At 40.1% G+C, this 16,720-nt stretch overlaps 1 protein-coding gene across 8 annotated transcripts in view; it reads right to left on the bottom strand.

The window, feature by feature from the left end:
• TMCC1 (transmembrane and coiled-coil domain family 1) overlaps positions 1 to 16,720 on the bottom strand; it is a 157,703-nt gene that overhangs the window by 128,109 nt on the left and 12,874 nt on the right. Inside the window, exon 4 of one of the 8 annotated variants that reach the window (XM_060402945.1) lies at positions 12,339 to 12,607. The exons of the other annotated variants lie outside the window; for them this stretch is intronic. The gene's annotated coding sequence lies outside the window, so the exon portion shown is untranslated. The remainder of the gene's footprint in view (positions 1 to 12,338; positions 12,608 to 16,720) is intronic. 8 annotated transcript variants of the gene reach the window in all.

Raw genomic sequence — 16,720 nt, 5'->3', positions numbered from 1 at the left:
CACCAGAGAGTACCTCAAGTTCTACATCTAATTTGTGATCTTCTTGGAAAACAAAATAAAATGGTCACCTGTGTTCTTTCAGCATTCCTTTTTCCTGTGAGGGGCACTAAGTCGCCTGAGACAGAGAAGCCTGAGTCCTCTCCCTCCGCCCTTTACATTCTCTGCCCCTCACCAAATGCCACCTAAACGCCACTCTTTTCCTTCCCGTTTTACTGAGCTGTCTGACATACAGCTTAAGCTTTAGGGGTTCCCTGGTGGCTCGGCGGGTAAAGGATCCGCCTGCAATGCGAGAGACCTGGGCTCGACTTGGGAAGATGCTGGTTTGGGGAGACGCCCTGGAGAAGGGAACGGCCACCCACTCCAGTATTCTGGCCTGGAGAATTTCATGGGACTGTGTAGCTCATGGGGTCACAAAGAGTCAGATACGACTGAGCGACTTTCACTTTCATGGTGTAAGTTTAAGGTGTGCGGCGTAATATGACTCACATACATCATGTAATGATCACCACAATACATTTAGTTTCACCACAATACATTTCGTGGATATTCATCATCTCATCTAGATTAAAAAATAAGAGAAAGAGAGAAAAGCTCTTCCTGTGCTAAGAACTCATGGGATTTACTCTTCTAACAATGTTCATATACCTACCGTTCTGCAGTAGTAATTAATCATGCTTCTCATTACATCCTGAGTACTCATTTATCTTATCACTAGACAGTGAAAGTCACTCAGTCATATCCGAGTCTTTGTGACCCTATACAGTCCATGGGATTCCCTAGGCCAGAATACTGGAGTGGGTAGCCTTTCCCGTCTCCAGCGGATCTTCCCAACCCAGGGATCCAACCCAAGTCTCCTGTATTGCAGGCGGGTTCCTTACTAGCTGAGCCACCAGGGAAGCCCAAGAATACTGGAGTGGGTAGCTTATCCCTTCTCCAGCAGATCCTGCCAACCCAGGAATCAAACTAGGGTCTCCTGCATTATAGGCGGATTCTTGACCAACTGAGCTATCAGGTAAGCCCTTATAACTAGAAGTTTGACCCTTCTGACCACTTTCATCCAATCCTCCACCCCCCTCCCCAACTCTGGTGATCACAAATCTGATCTTTTTTCTATAAATCTGTTTGTTGAAGCATAGTTGGCCTACAATACTGTGTATATTCCTGGAGTTCAACCTAGCGATTTGATGTTTCTATACATTACAAAATGATCACCTTGCTTCTCAAATATTCTTGAATTATTTCCTTTCTATCCTCTCTACTAACACCACTCTTGTTTAAGTAAGTCACAGATTTAAAACACCAACTCTGGTTACCAAAGGGGAAAGCAGGGAGAGGATAAATGAGGAGTTTGGGATTAATATATATATACACACTACTACACATAAAATAATCAACAAGGACCTACTGTATAGCCCAGAGACTCTACTCAATACTCTATAAAAACCTGTATGGGAAAAGAATCTGAAAAAGAAAAAAAATTAATACGTGTGTGTGTGTGTATTCACAAAATTCTTGGATAGTTCCCTTGGCCTAAAAAAATCCATGCTATTTCAGTGACTGAGTAAGGCCTGTGTAGATATGGTTGCTTAGGCAACCTGTTTGCCTGTTTTGATAGTGAGCACAGTTCTAACTGGTGTTTCAATACCATATCAAGTCATTAAAAGAGTAGATAAAATAATTCATGACAAAATAAAAAGGCAAATGAATGAAAAAATATAAGGTATTCTACAATAAACAGGAGTTGTAGTATCAGAAATTATTAACAATTTAGAGAAAGATACACATTGCTAGAGACATTAAGAGAGTTAAAGAGAAAGAAGCAAAAGTTCTTTAGATTCCAAAATGGTCAAATGATATAGCATGAAAGTTCAGTTAAAAAACCTACCTCATTCTTCAGTTATTCACCACTTCAATGAGATCAACAAAAGACTGCCCAAGCAAACAATCTAGAACTACTAATTTTAATCTCCTGAGAGCAACGGTATATACTGATGAAACAACTACATCAATGCATACACCTTATTTTTTATGATTTTCCTCACATAAAATTTTCAGCACCACTTATGTGACAAAGAATGAACAAGCAATAAGAAGATATGAGTAGACTCATTACACTGCTGGTAGCAGTATAAAAATGGCACAGCTGTTACGGAAAACTTTGGTAGTTTTTTATAAAATTAAACATTTAGTTATCATACACCCCACCAATCATATTCTTTGGCATTTACCTAAAAAAAGATCTATGTTCATTTAAAAACTTGTACATGAACGTTCATAGCAGCATTACTGACAGTACCCGAACTGGAAGCAAGGCACACATACCTCAACAGACAAATGCTGAACTCTGGCACATCCATACAATGGAATACCACTCAGCAATAAAACAGAAAGAACTGCTCACACTGACACACATGAAGACCTGAAAAGATCTTAAAGGCATTCTGCTTAGTGAATGGAAAAAAAAAAAGGCAGATCTCAAATGACTCCATGTATATAGCATCCTCAACATGACCATACTACAGGGATGGACAGTTCATGCATGGCTACCAGGGAACAAGGACAAGGACACAGGTAGAAGTGTGTTCCCATAATAAAACAAGGTTTTGGATGTATCCAATAAACATTAACTGCCCTTGGACTTTCCAGTTTTAATTCAGGTCCTGTTTCCAGTGAAAGTATTTGCTAACTTGTCCCCTCAACTAGCTGATTCACTTCAGTTGGCAGTGAGGCTTCCCTTGCAGCTCACTCGGTAAAGAATCTGCATGCAGTGCAGGAGACCTGGGTTCGATCCCTGGGTTGGGGAGATCTCCTGGAGAAGGAAATGGCAACACACTCCAGTATCCTTGCCTGGAAAATCTCATGGACCGAGGAGCCTGGTGAGCTGCAGTCCGTGGGGTTGCAAAGAGTTGGGCACGACTAAGTGACTAACACAGTAAGGCAAAACACATAGCTACATCTGTCTCTGAGTCATCAAGATATCCTTACAGGAAGTCTAAAGAAAAGAGTGAGGATACAAAATCAAGCCTCGGAACCCACAGCAACTTTAACCTTAGCTGGCTAAAAGGAAATCTAGCTCTCAGCACTGAACAGGCAAAGACTATGCACAGGGCCAAGGACAGGCTGATAGCGCTTGTCAGGTAGAAAATACAGTCAAATGGTCAAAACACGACTGTACTGCCTTGATACTAGATCTCAGCAACTGATTAACAGGCACACCTGAAGGGGGTGGGGGACAGCTATACCTAAATAACAGCTTTCTGAAGAGAAATGCTATCATATTAAATGCACACAATATCGACACATTATGATGCCAAAAAAAAAAAAAATGGCATTCCTCTCAAAATTGACAAAATAGAGGATTTATAGAATACCACCAGCTTACCTAACCAACACCTATCATATGTTCCAAATTTTTCAAACAGAGTTAGACTGAAGCACTGCTCCTTGACTTTTACTTATCCCAAAATCTATCGAGCCCTCTAGAGGTAATCAGATAAAATTACCAATAACCTATTGCTGACAGAAGAAACTGACAGAAGAAATCTTTTGCAAAGATGTGGTAAGTCTGCAAATGTGTGAAGGGCAAACATATCCAGACTGTAAAGAAAAGGTTTCAGAGTACTGCAGCACCAAGCACAACTTATTTGTCAACCGTCCATTTCCTCATGGGTTACAACAGTATCTACTCTCCCAGAATTGTGAAGATTACATGCACAACACTTAGAGGGCAGCCTAGTATGCAATAAGTACAACATAACTATTAGGCTAAAAAAAACTATAAGGATTATATTGTACAGCAAAGGGAATAACAGCCAGTATTTTATAGTAGCTTCCAAGGTGGTGCTAGTGGTGAAGAATCCGTCTACCAAGGCAAGAGACGTAAGAAACATGGGTTCAGTCCCTGAGTCAGGAAGATCCCCTGGAGGAGGAAATGGCAATCTGGTCCAGTATTCTGGCCTGGAAAATTCCAATGACAGGTAGCCTGCTGGGCTACAGTCAGTGGGGTCACAAAGAGTTAGACACGACTGAGCGACTAAATAACAACAATCATTCTGCAGTATCATCTCTCATTTTACATAATGCCCTTATAAGGAGAAACGGCCTCATAAGGACTACTATTTGCAATAGTTAAGTAAGTAAAGTAAGTGTCAGTCGCTCAGTCGTCCCCGACACTTTGTGACCCCATGGACTGCAGCCCACCAGTTTCCTCTGTCCATGAGATTTTCCAGGCAAGGATACTGGAGTAGGTTGTCATTTCCTTCTCCAGGGGATCTTCCCAACCCAGGGATCGAAGCCGGGTCCCCTGCATTGCAGATAGATTCTTTACCAACTGAGCTACAAGGGAAGCCTACTATTTGCAGTAGTCAGAATCAAAACAAATTTTTTTTTTCATGTTCTCACATATAAACACCTGCAAACATGTATGGAGATTAAGTGGCTGAGAAAAAGAATGAAAGGGTTAAAACATGCAAACCCCTAATTATCTTGTTTTGCCTGACTGCCTTTTGGTTTCCAACATATCTGTTGGAACACACAGACTTTCTTAATCATAGGTAGAGGTCCAATTTAGGATTTTTTCTGATCGCTTTAATGATTTTTTAATTTAAGTAACTATAAAGAACCTGGTACCTGATTTAAATCTATATATATACATATATATATGCAAAATATATTTCATTATTTCTTCTCATACTGTCAAAGCAGTAATATAAATATAGTACAAGACAAAGTGGGGATAGAAAAATAATCTGATAGCAGTGATTTAAAAGAACAAAAATAATCCTATAATCCCTATTTCAAATTTTGTCTGAGATTTTGGTTTGCTCATAGTATTTCATTCACTTTACCATAAAAACTGCAAAATTTTCAGGGACAATATTATTTTAACAATATTAGTGTCTTAAATATTCAAGAAAAAAAATGATGTTTCAAAGTCACATTTCCTTTTTCCTAACTACTTTTTAAAATAAGTAGATACATTTTTATCATTTTATCTTTTAAATGTACTGCAAAAACAGTCATTATGAAATAAACATGGAAATGCAAATAATCTGAATATAAAATAAACTACAAAAATAAATCAGCTCTTAGGGAAATTTACCTTCTGACTTTGCTCTAATGCAGTCTGGCACTACCACCCACCCCATCCCTGCTGGAAAAACAAACATCTCTAGGACTTTGATCATTTAATTTTTGCCCCCTTTACACTGCCTGACACAGTTGGTGCCCAATAAATACATGCTAAACTTTCCAAGAGACTTCAAACTTTCCATTAATAACCATCAAGACCATAATCCAAACTCTAGTACCCAGCAGTTTATCTGCATACATCAGGGCAACTGTACAATTTTCAATCAATCCATCACCAATGATAACTAGAAAAACAATTTTGGATGCCAAAGCAGATATTTCTTGACATAAAGTAGAAAATAATTACCATTAGCTAATTTAATCTACAAAAGAATCCAATGATTTGAAAAATACACAGGTTTAACATTTAAATATTTCCCTACCCTCCTATCTTCGTAAATCAACTGGTCATCATTAAGAAACAACCATTTAAATAGATGTTTCATAACTTGATGTCAAAATTTAACTCCACAAAATATTGTATGATTAGAAATCTGTTCATAATATACTGCTAAGCGCAGTGGGGGAAAATACTTGTAACAAAACAGTATGTACCCTGTTATCCAGATATACATATGTATTTACAGGTATGTTTGCATCAGTCTATCATGCAAATATTAAAATTATAACACTGGTTATCACTATAAATTACAGAAATTATAACTTTCTAATTTATATTTCTCTGGGTCATTTTTATATTTTCTGTACAAATCTAAACTGTTCTCACAAAAGCCAGCAATAAAAACATTTTTAAAAAACTTTACTCCAAAAAAAAAATCTTTACTCCACTAACCAAGGAATGTAGACTGTCTAAGATTTGAAGAAACATGCTTTCCCAACCATCTCTGATTTTCTGTGTAGTCAAATCAGGGAGAAAATAAACCAAATGCACTTATTATGGGACTTTGTGGAGAAGGCAATGTGGCACCCCACTCCAGTACTCTTGCCTGGAAAATCCCATCGATGGAGGAGCCTGGCGGGCTGCAGTCCATGGGGTCTCTGAGGGTCGGACACGACTGAGCGATTTCACTTTCACTTTTCACTTTCATGCATTGGAGAAGGAAATGGCAACCCACTCCAGCATTCTTGCCTGGAGAATCCCAGGGACGGGGGAGCCTGGTGGGCTGCCGTCTATGGGGCCGCACAGAGTCGGACACGACTGAAATGACTTGGCAGCAGCAGCAGCATGGGATTTTGACTTGCATGATATTCTCTGAGTGCTTTCAGAAAAGTGGGGGACAGAATAAAAGCAAGCAAAAACACTAAATAATTATTATTTTAAAAATTACTGTTTCAACACAACAAAAATTACTGTTTAAGGCTGGAACTTTTCAAGTGATTTATAATCTTTCAACTGATTTACAATCTCTTTGGTAAAATAAAACTTCATATATGATTAAGACAATCCAATTAAAAAAACAGGCAAAGAATTTGCAAAACATTTCTTCAAAGATACAGTACTGGCTGATAAACACATGAAAAGATGCTCATCATTGGGTTTTCCTGGTAGCTCATCTGGTAAAGAATCCGCCTGCAGTGCAGGAGACCCTGGTTCAATTCGTGGGTTAAGAAGTTTCCCTGGAGAAGGGAGAGGTTACCCACTCCAGTATTCTTGAGCTTCCCTGGTAGCTCAGCTGGTACAGTATCTGCCTGCAATGTGGGAGATCTGGTTTCGATCCCTGGGTTGGGAAGATGCCCTTAAGAAGGGAACAGCTACCCACTCCAGTGTTCTGGCCTGGAGAATTCCACAGGCTGAATAGTCCATGGGGTCGCAAATACTCGGACACACGACTGAGTGACTTTCACTAATCATTAGGGAAATGCAAGTCAAAACCACAGTAAGATACAACTTCACACTCACTAGGATGGTTAAAATCAGAGGAAGACAATGTAACAAGTGCTGAAGAGAATATAGAGGGACTGGAGCAGTCCTGCCCTGCTGGCGGGAATGGAAAAGGGCCCAGGCAGGCAATGCCTCAAAAATCCTTAACACAGAGCTACCACAGGACTTGATAATTCCATCTCTAGGCAGGTGTATGTGGTCAACACAAAACCTTGTATGCAGATTTCACACCAGCACTGTTCACAATAGCCAAAAAGTAGAATCAATTAATGTCCATCAACTACAAAATGAAAACAAAATGTGGCACAGCCATCCAACAGAATGTTATCTGGCAACAGGAAAAAGAATGGATACATGCTATAGAATGAATAGACTCTGAAAACATGCTACATGAGAGAAACCAGCCACAGAAGGCCACACATTATAAAAGTCCATTCATATGATACGATGTCCAGAAGAGACAACCCACAGAGATAAAAGATAGATGAGTGGTTACCTAGGACAAGGGCTAGGGGGAGGGCAGAAATGGGACTGATAATGGGGTACAGAGTTTCTTTGGGGGATGATGCAAATATTCTGGAATTAGATTGTGGTGATGGTTGTACACCTCTGTGAATATACTAAAAACAGAAATGTGCACTTCAAATGGGCAAATTTTAAAATACATCAAATTTATCTCCATGAAGCTAACAGGATGTTACCAACAGGGAAAATAGGTGCATGATAGACTTTATATATTATCTTTGCTTAACTTTTCCATAAATCTACAACCTCTAAAATGAAAGATACAAATATGCAAATTAGTAGACAAAATCATGTAATATACATAGTGGAACTGTGAGGTAAGCTAAAGCTGCAGCACAGCAGTTTAGAAAGACACACACACAGTGCCTCAGACAAAACCACACTGAATAAATATTAGATGTAAAAAAATGAGGTTAGGCCTTGTCCACAGGGTTACAAAACGAAACAGCTAGAAGGAAGAACAGAACTCACAGAACTGGAACAACTTCATCGTTCACTTAGCCAGACCCAACTTTCCTTTTCCCACTTACCTACAACGTTCCAAATAAATTTACTTTCAGACAACCCAAAAATTTTCAGGAAGAAGTCTACAGAGAAGAAAATGCACAACATTGCCTCTTTATCAATGTAAAATTACTCTCTCTGTGGGCTTCCCTGGTGGTTTGGGTGGTAAAGAATTTGCCTGCAACGCGGGAGACCCGGGTTTGATCCCTGAGTTGGGAAGATCCCCTGGAGAAGGGCATGGCAACCCACTCCAGTATTCTTGCCTAGAGAATCCATGGACAGAGAAGCCTGGTGGGCTACAGTCCGTGGGGTGCAAAGTTGGACACCACTGAGCAACTAAGCACACACACACATAGGAAAGCGTTTTAACACAATTCTGCCTCATCTAAAAGGCTCAAGACCTTACTGTCTACAGATCACACTTTATTACAGGGCTCAAGATTCAGATTACTGATGAAACATAAAAGATGTCAAGATTTGTTTTCAATCGCTTCTAAGATGAGTAATAGAGCACTCAAAGTGTGCTCTACACAAAGCGTGCTCTAAGCAGGGCACAGAGCGACTGGAAAGGGGCATGAAGGAATCCTACGGAGAGGAAAATGTTCTAAGTCTTGATCCGACTGGTGATGGACAGAGAAGCCTGGAGTGCTGCAGTCCATGGGGTTGCAAAGAGTCAGACATGCTTGAGTGACTGAACTAACTGAACTGACTGGTGATTACGTATACAGCAGCATACACCTGTAAAAATTCAGTAAGCTATACACACATCTTAGATTTGTGCATTTACTAGAAATTATACCTCAAATTTTTTACATCACATTTTTTAAAAGATTCCAAAGAATGACCTCATTATTCCAAGATATGGGAGGTAAGAAGAGTCAGATTTTGTTTTCTTTTAGTAAAAACAATCAAGCGTGGAGAAGTAAAGTAATTCACTTTATTTTCTTCTGTCAAAATGAAGAAGAAAAGCAGGTCTTCCAACTCTCTGCTATCACTGATCTAACCAATGTGTGCCAAAGGCAACTGAGTTTGAATCTCAAGATCTTTCTACTGAGAATAAAAAAAGAGTCGGAAAACACAGGAGACATAACCAATCCTAGTTCAGCAAGTCACCCGGAATAAGGCTAGAAAACTGAGCGACCAAATCAACAGCCTCTCCATCCTCAAGGCCATATTCTTATTCACAAATAAGAAAAATATTTCTGTCTAGAACTGGTTGTGAAATAATTGCAAAGCATGCAAAAGAAGTTCACAGGTTCACACTTCCTCTAAAAACTAACACAGTGCTACCTCTTGCCTCATTCTGTGGTTTTTGTAAGAGTCTCAGGACTATACTCCCTGGCCTTCATTTTGGGCCATTTACACGTCTTGAGTAAGACAGGTAGAAGCATAAAGGTTACACCTCAATGAACCAAGGTAAAACCTGGCTCTTATTTTATGGTCATAAAGCTTTAAAGTTGGACTAGATCTGAGAAGTCAATTATTCAGTTAAAGAACAAAGAAACTAAATCCTAAAATGGTTAAGTGTCAGTCGCTAAGTCTTGCCTGACTCTTTGTGACCCACGGAATTCTCCAGGCAAGCATACTGGAGTGGGTAGCCATTCCCTTCCCCAGGGGATCGTCCCGACCAGGGATCAAACCCAGGTCTCCTGTATTTCTGGCAGATTCTTTACCATCTGCGTCACCAAAGTTCAAAGAGGGTTAAGAGACTTGCCTAATATCTCAGAGCTAAACAGGTAGAACAGTCAAAGTTGAATCCAGCCTTCTATTCATCACACCACACCTATTATCTCTGTCCACACAAAAGCTGGATACCACCTTATCTAAAGTAATAATTATACTCTGGAAAAAAGTTGTTCATATTATGCAAAGCCTCACACTTATCTGTCCCACAGCACTAATATTTTAATTTATAATCAGAATTATAACTATCAGGCAGTCAGTACCTTCTTTTCTCAGCAGGAAAAGTCTCCTTGGTAAACTGAATAAATATCAAAATATCACTTGGTAAGTGAACACTCAGAGATAAGAGAAGCCATGCAACACAGTCCAAAAAGAAATATACCATCTTTAACACTGCTCTCTTACTGACACAAAAATCTCCAAAACCTATGCCTGAGGCAAAAGAAAAACAGCATTATAATATTATCCTATTTATGTAAAATTACTTCATATATACACATCTATATGTGTATATACTTGTAAAAAGAGATGTATAGAAAAATGTTCACAAAACTATAATGGCGATCATCCACGTGGGGTGGAACTTCAGATCAATCTGAACTGAAAAGGAAGAGGAAAGACTGCCACTGTTTGCAGACAACACGATACTACACGTAGGAAGGCCTAAAACTCTCAGAAAACAGGAAGGCACTGACAAGAAGCTGAAGACAACACAAGCAGATAGGAAGATACGCCATGTTCATGGATTTGAAGAATGCGTAACATACATCATAATTTGATTTATATATATCATGAAATGATTATCATAGTAAGTTTAATAAAAAGCCATCATCTCATATAGGTAACAAAATTAACACACTAGGAGAAAAATATTTTTTTCTGGGGATGAAAACTCTTAGGATTTTCCATCTCAACAACTTTCATATGTAACATAAAGCAGTGTTAATTATAGTTATCATGTACATTACATCCCTACTGCTGCTGCTGCTAAGTCACTTCAGTCGTGTTTGACTCTGTGCAACCCCATAGACGGCAGACCACCAGGCTCCCCCATCCCTGGGATTCTCCAGGCAAGAACACTGGAATGGGTTGCCATTTCTAGTACTTATCTATAACTGGAAGCTAGTACCTTTTGACCGCCTTTATTCAACGGCCCCCTCGCCTCCACCCATCCCCCTCACCTCCAGTAACAAACCTAATCTTTGCTATGAGTTTGTGTTTTTGAAGTATAACCAACGATACTATGTTATTTCCTGTTATACAACAGTGATTCAGTATTTCTATCGTACATTTTAAACTGATCACCATAATGAATCTAGTTTCACTACATCACCATAAATGATGTTACAAAGTTATTAACTATACTCCCCCAATTTTACATTTCACACCCATGACACATTTTGTTTTGCAGCTGGAAGTTTGTACTTAATCAATCTCCCTCACCTATTCCTTTTTTCCCTCTCCTCTCTAGTTTACTTTTTAAGTGGCCAAGTCTGTCATCTCATTTTAGAACCACAAAAAAGAAAAGTTTAATTACTAAAACACAGTAAAAGAAAGTTATTTCTGCAAACTAGAAGAGAAAAGGGCAATTCTTATTTCAGAATACTTGAAAGAGTAATGTAAATTCTCTAGGTACTAAAAGAAATTAAGCAAACTCTAAATAAAATCAGATTGAAATTGAAAATCATAATGCATTTACATTGTCTGAAATATGACACATGTAAACACAGGAAAAATATATGATATTTTTAAAAAAGTTCGGTCAACTGGCCAAATTTCTCTAAACCTATCTTAAGAGAACAATGGAAAAAAAAAAAAGCTTAAATAGTATTCCCAAGAACCCAAACTATACTGCACATGGCACCATTTAGGGATCTACATGACTAGGAAAATGATCGTCATTTTATGAGGCTCCCATTCTATCCTGTTTGGACTGGTGCTAAGAAATCTTGTTAATAAACAGCCAGTCCCAACTAAAAATGAGGAGAAAATCTAAGGTAACTCAACTGAAGGAAGAACATATGGCCAAGGAAATAACCAAAGCCACAGAGAATCGGTTATTTCTTGGCACTTTCCAATTCAGTCTATCTGGTGACTCTGTGTTTGCTTGCTTTCAAGAAACTGACTTGAAGGCCAACTGAAACTAAATTTTTAAAAATAAGGCTAAGAATAAACTGAGTCACAGATTCAGGGCCAGGATTCTAGTGATTTTAAAAGATAAGACATGAGATTGGGCTTCCCTGGTGGCTTAGACGGTAAAGAATCTGCCTGTAATATGGAAGACCTGGGTTTGCTCCCTGGGTTGGGAAGATCCCCTGGAGGAGGGAAAGGTTACCCATTCCAGTATTCTCACCTGGGAAATCCCATGGACAGAAGAGCCTGGCAGGCTACAGTCCCTGGGGTTGCAGAGACTTGGACACTACTGAGCGACTAACATTTTCAACATTTGGGTGAGTAGTTGGGAAATCCTCTGATCTTAAGAAAGTGCATCTGATTCAGTTCAGTTCAGTCGCTTAGTCGTGTCCAACTCTTTGCGACCTCATGGACTGTAGCACATCATGCTTCCCTGTCCATCACCAACTCCCAGAGCTTACTCAAACTCATGTCCATCGTGTCAGCGATGCCATTCAACCATCTTATCATCTGTCCTTACCTTCTCCTCCCACCTTCAGTTCTTTCCCAGCATCAGGGTCTTTTCCAGTGAGTCAGTTCTTCCCATCAGGTGGCCAAAGTATTGGAGTTTCAGCTTCAGCATCAGTCTTTCCAATGAATATTCAGGACTGATTTCCTTTAGGATGGACTGGTTGGAACTCCTAGCTGTCCAAGGGACTCTCAAAAGTCTTCTCCAACACCACAGTTCAAAAGCATCAATTCTTTGGCACTCAGCTTTCTTTATGGTCCAACTCTCACATACAATGACTTCTGGAAAAAATCATAGCTTTGACTAGACGGACCTTTGTTGGCAAAGTAACATCTCTGCTTTTTAATATGCTATCTAGGTTGGTCATAACTTTTATTCTAAGGAGCAAGCGTCTTTTAAAAATTTCATGGCTGCATGGTTTTTATTAGTAAACCTTTATTAGCCCACAGGACAGAAGAGCCCGGTGGACTACAGTCCACGGGGTCGCAGAGAGTCAAACATGACTGAGAGACTTAGCACACATAGAGATTCTAATTAGTTTACATAGGTAGCTGGCAGCAAAGGCTAGAACTGACTTTCTAACTCCTAGAAGAGAACAGATGTTTACTGAGTGCCTAACATGTGCCGCATGGAACAACAGACTGGTTCCAAATAGGAAAAGGAGGGCGTCAAGGCTGTATATTGTCACCCTGCTTATTTAACGTCTATGCAGAGTACATCATGAGAAACACTGGGCTGGAAGAAGCACAAGCTGGAATCAAGATTGCTGGGAGAAATATCAATAACCTCAGATATACAGACGACACCACCCTTACGGCAGAAAGTGAAGAAGAACTAAAAAGCCTCTTGATGAAAGTGAAAGAGCAGAGTGAAAAAGTTGGCTTAAAGCTCAACATTCAAAAACTAAGATCATGGCATCTGGTCCCATTACTTCATGGGAAATAGAGGTGAAACAGTGGAAACAGTGTCAGACTTTATTTTGGGGGGCTCCAAAATCACTGCAGATGGTGACTGCAGCCATGAAATTAAAAGAAAGCTTACTCCTTGGAAGGAAAGTTATGACCAACCTAGATAGCATATTCAAAAGAGATATTACTTTGCCAACAAAGGTCAATCTAGTCAAGGCTATGGTTTTTCCAGTGGTCATGTATGGATATGAGAGTTGGACTGTGAAGAAAGCTGAGCGACAAAGAATTGCTGCTTTTGAACTGTGGTGTTGGAGAAGACTCTTGAGAGTCCCTTGGACTGCAAGGAGGTCCAACCAGTCCATCCTAAAGGAGATCAGTCCTGGGTGTTCATTGGAAGGACTGATGCTAAAGCTGAAACTCCAATACTTTGGCCACTTCATTCAAGAGTTGACTCATTGGAAAAGACCTGATGTTGGGAGGGATTGGGGGGCAGGAGGAGAAAGGGATGACAGAGGATGAGATGGCTGGATGGCATCACTGACTCAATGGACATGAGTTTGAGTGAACTCCGGGAGTTGGTGATGGACGGGGAGGCCTGGCGTGCTGAGATTCATCGGGCCGCAGAGCCGGACACGGCTGAGTGACTGAACTGAACTGAACGTGTGCTGAGAGCTCAGCTAGGCGCTCTTAGACCAGTGCTCACTACTGTATACCAAGACACTTCCTGTAGAGGTCCAAACACGTAAGGCTCGTGTGCTTAGTGGCTCAGTCGATTCCGAGTCTTTGCAACCATGGATTGTAGGCAGTCGGGCTTCTCTGTCCGTGGAATTCCTTAGCCAAGAACACTGGAGTGGGTAGCCATTCTTGTCTCTAGGGGATCTTCCTGAACCAGGGATTGAACCTGGGTCTCCTTCATTGCATGAGGATTCTTTACCATCTCTGCATCAAAGCCCTACTTAAAGCTTACATTCTCTGTAAAGAAATTTTTGTATTAGGACAAGGCAGTGACCACATCTCTAACAAGCATACTAAAATAAGCAGATAGAGGTGTGGAAAAAAAATTTTAAGTAGGAATGAATTTGGAATTCCAAACAATTTACCCTTCCTTCCTATGAAAATTCACATGTGGTTTACCATTAAAAAGATTAAAACTACCAAAAGACATCTCTATCCAAATTTCATGACCCAACAGGTCTAAGAAAAACAAGCCTTATTCCTGTTGGAAAAATGATCTTTTTGTCACATTACACTAAGAATGAGCTCTGTCATGGGATTAGAGTACAGTCATCTGAGGACAAAAGTCTAGGCAGAAAAAGAACTGATACTGGAATATGATAATGATCCCTGAGGAAAATGACATCTAGCTGTTTTCAATGGTACCTCTCATCTAAGAATCTCAAAACAAATGCTATTTACATTACCAAGAATCAAAATGGTGGCATCACAGCCCAATAAAGAAACAAATCAGTGACCTCGAGGGAACTCACTACTGATGTTCTGAAACTCAGCCCTCTACTCTAAAAGCAAAATCTTGTTTTATGTAATCGTACTATGGATGAGATGGTTGGATGGCATCACTGACTCAATGGACATGAGTTTGAGCAAACTCAAGGAGATAGTGAAGGACAGGAAGCCTGGTGTGCTACAGTCCATGGGGTTGCAAAGAGTTGGACATGACTTAGCGAATGAACAACAACAATATGATATCGTAAGAAATATATATCTGGTCTTTACCTCCAGTTCCTGACACACAGCTCCTAAAACCCTTTAAATTTCCTGAGTTAGAGCAGTGTCTTTTGTTATTCAAAACAAGCCCCTTTCAACCAGACCTGAGTTTATGCTCACAAGATGACTCTTGGCGGGCACCCCAAGATAGCATCCGGATGGGAGGTGGCTGCAAGAGGAACTATCCCTGTGATTAGAGGTTTGCAGCTTTCAGGTTCTGCCCCTAATCTGGGGAAGGGAGACAGGCTGGACAGAGTTAGCCACCCATGCCAGTGATTCAACCAATCATTCCCAGGTGACGGAAACTCAACAAACTCCCTAAACAAAGGGGTTCCAGGAGCTTCCGGATGGATGAGCACAAGGAACCAGAGGGTGGTGCACCTGCAAGGGGCAGGGAGGTGCCCCACACCCGCCCATGCATCTCTTACAGTTAACTGTTTCTGAGCTGTATCCTTCTTGACAAATCTGTAAATGTAAGCAATGTGTTTTTTTCTGAGTTTTGTGAGTCAACCCAGTGAATTACTGAACCTGAGAAGGGGGTCATGGGAACCACAGAATTTGTAGCAAAGTCAGAGAGGATAACAGGTGACCCAAGACTTACAACTGGTGTCTACCTTGGGGGTCTTATGAAACCGAACTTAACTTATAGATCTGACACTAACTCCAGGGAGATAGTGTAAGAAGTGAACTGAATTGTTGGACACCCAGTTGGTATGGAAATAAACAACTGTGGTGTGGAAAAACCCACACAAAAGTAGTTAATTCCTGGTCTGCATTTGTAAAGCTTGAAGATACAAATGGGTTTGTTGATATAAACTCCCAGCTTACCTTGCTGCATACATACAAATAATAAACCCTCCAATTTAAGCAATGTTGTTAGAATAGTTGCTACTAATAATAATTAGCATTACTTTTATGCCATCTATGTGCTTTGCACCAGGCTTTAAACTTAGAATAAATTATTTCCAGTATATATACAATTCTGAAAGGTAAACACTGCCAACAGCAGATGAGAAAATTAAGTCTCATCATTAAACTTCCCACTGTACATAGCAAGTAGCAGAGATGGGGGTGAAATCTAGTCTTAACAGACAAATCCCTGCCTCCTTCTACACTATAGCAGCCTTTACGTTTTACATGGAGTGTAACATCATAAATTCTAACAATCCTTGAGGATAACACATCTTAAATTATTCCCATGAAAGGCTAGTCGTACATAAGAGATGCTCTGTGGAAAAAATAATTATAAAGTAAAAATGAAATTTCATGTACAGATCTAGTATTCTACTTCTGTGCTTTCCACACTTAAGGAAACTGCCTTTTTAATCTGTACTCTCAGGCTGGTTGGCAGACATTTCATTTTATTTCTTCCCCAGTTATTAAGGAACTAGGTCAACAAGATTTTCATTACTTTCTCATCATTGCCAACATTAGCACTAAGGAGAGAGAACATCTGAAGTTAGAAAACCGTAAGAGCTGTGAGGGATGAGAAAACTCACGCAGTCCAGACTCTAGCAGGGGTTCCTCTCACTATCTCCAGAAGACGAGCATCCAGCCTGTATCTGAGTATCTCTAATGACAGAGACCTCACAATTCACCTGCTCCACTGTTGGACAGATCCTATGTGTGAAAGGTCTTCCCCAGGGTGGGATGAAATTCACCTCCACTGATGTAGTTTCCCCCTGCTATCGCCCTCTGCTGTAATACAGATGAGAAGCCTGCTCCTGTTGCTTAAAGCTCTTCAAAATGTATCTAGATAGT

This window comes from Ovis aries, chromosome 19, assembly GCF_016772045.2.
Source record: "Ovis aries strain OAR_USU_Benz2616 breed Rambouillet chromosome 19, ARS-UI_Ramb_v3.0, whole genome shotgun sequence".
Lineage (NCBI taxonomy): Eukaryota > Metazoa > Chordata > Mammalia > Artiodactyla > Bovidae > Ovis > Ovis aries.
The sequence above is the reverse complement of the archived record's forward strand: the minus strand, read 5'-3'. Positions and strand labels throughout refer to the sequence as shown.